Source organism: Rhinopithecus bieti, unplaced genomic scaffold (assembly GCF_001698545.2).
Source record: "Rhinopithecus bieti isolate Rb0 unplaced genomic scaffold, ASM169854v2 scaffold_16691, whole genome shotgun sequence".
In the NCBI taxonomy this organism is placed as follows: Eukaryota; Metazoa; Chordata; class Mammalia; order Primates; family Cercopithecidae; genus Rhinopithecus; species Rhinopithecus bieti.
Genome location: NW_016808599.1, coordinates 87,742 through 91,043, shown reverse-complemented (window position 1 = coordinate 91,043; position 3,302 = coordinate 87,742). Strand labels below are relative to the sequence as shown.

General features: G+C 30.8%; 1 protein-coding gene across 1 annotated transcript in view; it reads right to left on the bottom strand.

Moving 5' to 3' along the window:
* Positions 1-855: 855 nt before the first annotated feature.
* LRRK2 (leucine rich repeat kinase 2) overlaps positions 856-3,302 on the bottom strand; it is a gene marked incomplete at its 5' end in the record, with an annotated part of 83,808 nt that continues 81,361 nt past the window's right edge. Inside the window, 2 exons of the mRNA XM_017886920.1 lie at positions 856-1,510; positions 2,075-2,145. The remainder of the gene's footprint in view (positions 1,511-2,074; positions 2,146-3,302) is intronic.

The following is a 3,302-nucleotide window of genomic DNA, read 5'->3' as shown; positions in this document are numbered from 1 at the left end:
TTTTTTTTTTTTTTTTTTTTTTTTTTGTTAATTACGTAGCAAGTTAAAGCATGGGTTCCTTTAAAATACAGAAAATCTTTCATGTTTAAGAATTTGATCACCCTGAATATAAATAAATTTAAAGGTTTCATATAGTAAAATGCCATAAGTTCTGAGAATATTAAATAGACTAGTTGTCCTATCACAGGGAATTGTCTGAAATAATGAATAGTGGTCAGGGCCAAAGAATTTACCAAAAGTACTTTTCCTAAAGCAGAAATGACCTCAAATTATTACATAGGTATTTGGCCCTGATACTCCTACTGTGGTAAGCTATGCAAACAATTTAAGTATAATTTGGAAGCCTAGGGTGGCAGATATTTTTATCCATCATAACTAAAGCTCTTTTCTCCTTCAGCAACTGAAAAGTGTTAGATATTTGTCCTCATAGTCTTGGTAGGAGCTGTGGAATTCTATAATTCTGAAAAAAAAAAAAAAACACGCTTCTATCTGAATGATGTACGATCTGCAGCATCACAAATTTAGGGAAAAGATGAATATAAGCATTAGGATGAAGCAGATTAGAAAACAAGTAGCTAATGGTATGAATAAAAAAATAAAAATATCACTTGAAGGACTGAACACTGTATTTACACTAATTATACAAAATTCAGGGTATCCACACTCAAAGATAAGAGTTGAAAAACAACTCTGTCATGTCTAGGAAAGACACAGAAACTCTCCTCATATCCTAGATGATAGATATGAGGACTTTGACAGTATGTCATGTTTTTTCATTAGTACTTTTAATGGAGTTTTCTTTCGGACTGAGTGAAGTTGTGTAAGATGCACCGTCTGCAACAGCAACAAAGAGAATTCACATACCAACAAAGGACTTTATTAGTGCAAATTCATTTGAATATTTGCAAGCATATATGATAGTGCATTTCAAAGCAATCTAAGAGGCAATATATTACATGGGAAACTGTCTTAATATTTTCATTCTACCTTGCAGATTTCTGGAAAAATCAACAAGCAACAGTCCTGTCTTAAGCACAGAATTTAAAATAAAGTTTACCTTCATTACAGACAAGAAAACAAAAAATTATCGGCCTTATAAATTTTAGTATGAGTACTTAAATTAGGTACTTCACAGATTTATCTTCATTAATTAATGCACAAAAGTAACTGGTATTTATAAGAAATATAACATTGTGTTTTAAATAGTTCTTTAAAACATACGTTTACTGGTAAGTATTTTTACATATATTTAAATTAAAAATATAATATTCCTTCATATACACATGAACTATTTCAAAAAATGTGAGTACCCTTTTCATGGGAACATTTTTAAATAAATATTTACAAGAGAATAATTTTCCTATCCGAAGACAATTCCTGTTTCTCTCTTATTCAATAGATGTTCCTCTCATTTTTTCAGCTAATTCTTTTCTCACTTCAATGTGTTTTTCTAAATTTTGCACTTCATGTGGAAGATTGATGTCCCAAACAGTCAAGCAAGATTGTATCTCTAGAAAAAGAAAAAAATGAAATCATGTTTCAAAGATCCACCATAAAACATTCTTATTTTATTTCAGTTTGGCTTATGTATTTTTAGTTGACTTAGATAAATGTATATATATACACAGCTATAACTAATGCACTAAATAATTATTTATAAAAAACTGTACTTGGACAATTTTTATAATACATTATAGAAACTACTAAATTTCGAGAAGAGTGTGGACATTTGATAAATTAACATTTCATAATCTAAAAGAAATAAAGCTTTTCAAACACTGTTCAAAATTAAACATTATGTAAATATAGGTAAGTTGTAAAAAATATTCACATTTAGTTTAAGGTTAAGCTAGTGATTGACACCTCTACTTCATCTGAAAATATAAATATTTAACACTTCATATCACTTGTAATTTTGAAAATTTACACCTAAGTTCTTTATACTATAAACTACCAATTAAAATTCCTGATTATACCATATGTAATATTTTCTACAAATTTATAAAACACATAATATGTTACCATCATTCATGTCATTGCACTGTTTGGAATACAGTATCCTTTTAAATGTTACCTTTCTGCTGTTGTGTACCTTCAGTACTTTTCCGGTTATAGCCCAATACCAGCATGACATTTTAAGGCTCCCTTTACAAAACAAAATATGGAAGTTTTCCGTTAAAATATATATTAAGCTGGTCTGAAAAAAAGTAAAGTTGTTCATAGTCTAAGACACAAATACCTTGGAACTGAATTCACAGTTCTATTTTCTAGGTGACCCTTAAATTATATTGAATAAAGACCAGCATTAAAAAAAAGTAACAAAATCTGTGATCCACTCCTTGCTGCAATTCTTAATTATGTGAGTCTGAGAAAACAGCTTAACCTTTCTATAAAATAGGCTTAGTATTTATACATTACCCTCCCCAAAGTTACAATGTTAACTGAGGTAATGTGTGTGAAAAGTTATTTGGATACGGTAAGGTACAAATATGAGTATTTAGATGGACACTTAGATGGATGGATATACTGATACTATGTCAAAATATCATATTTTCTTCTCAAACTATTCACTAATTTATTCAACAAATTTGCATCAAAAGTCTTCTATGTAAGTCCTAGGCTAGATCCTGGGAATAAAGGGGTAAACCAAAACACACTAATCCAACCTGCTTGGTGTTTATATTCTAGTGAAGAGACTAGCATTAATGAAAAAAAAAAAAAAATGACTATGATCACAACTATGCAAGAAAGCTGTTATAGGAACCCAAAGCGGGAACTTTGACCTAATCAGTGTTGGCTTCTCAGAGGTTTTGACACAGGAGCTAACATTTCAAACCGTATGAGTTAACTAAGCATAAAAAAAACTACTTTAACTAAGCAAAGAAATAAACAGCATGTGCAAATCCCTGAGGCAAAATATAGCACAGTAATTAAGAAGAACTGGATGTGCATCTAGACAAGGAAGATCTGGTAGGAATGTGGTAGATGATGGAGGCAGGAGAGGTACAGTGAAGCCAGCTCATGCAGCACCTTGTAGGCTATGTTCAAATTGATCTTTATTTTAAAATCAAACTGTAACCTATTGAAATTCCACTATAACTTCAGTTATAAGCAAGCTATTTGGGTCCCAAAGTACATACAATTCAACTAGAGAATGCAACCACTTTGGTAGAATAAGACTACGGAGACAACTCATTGAGATACCTACTGCTCTGCTTGTGTGGACATGTATCTTAATAGTTCGCAGTCTATGTTCTGAATGGTACTACCTAGGTTTTCTTCTAGGGTTTTTATGGTATTAG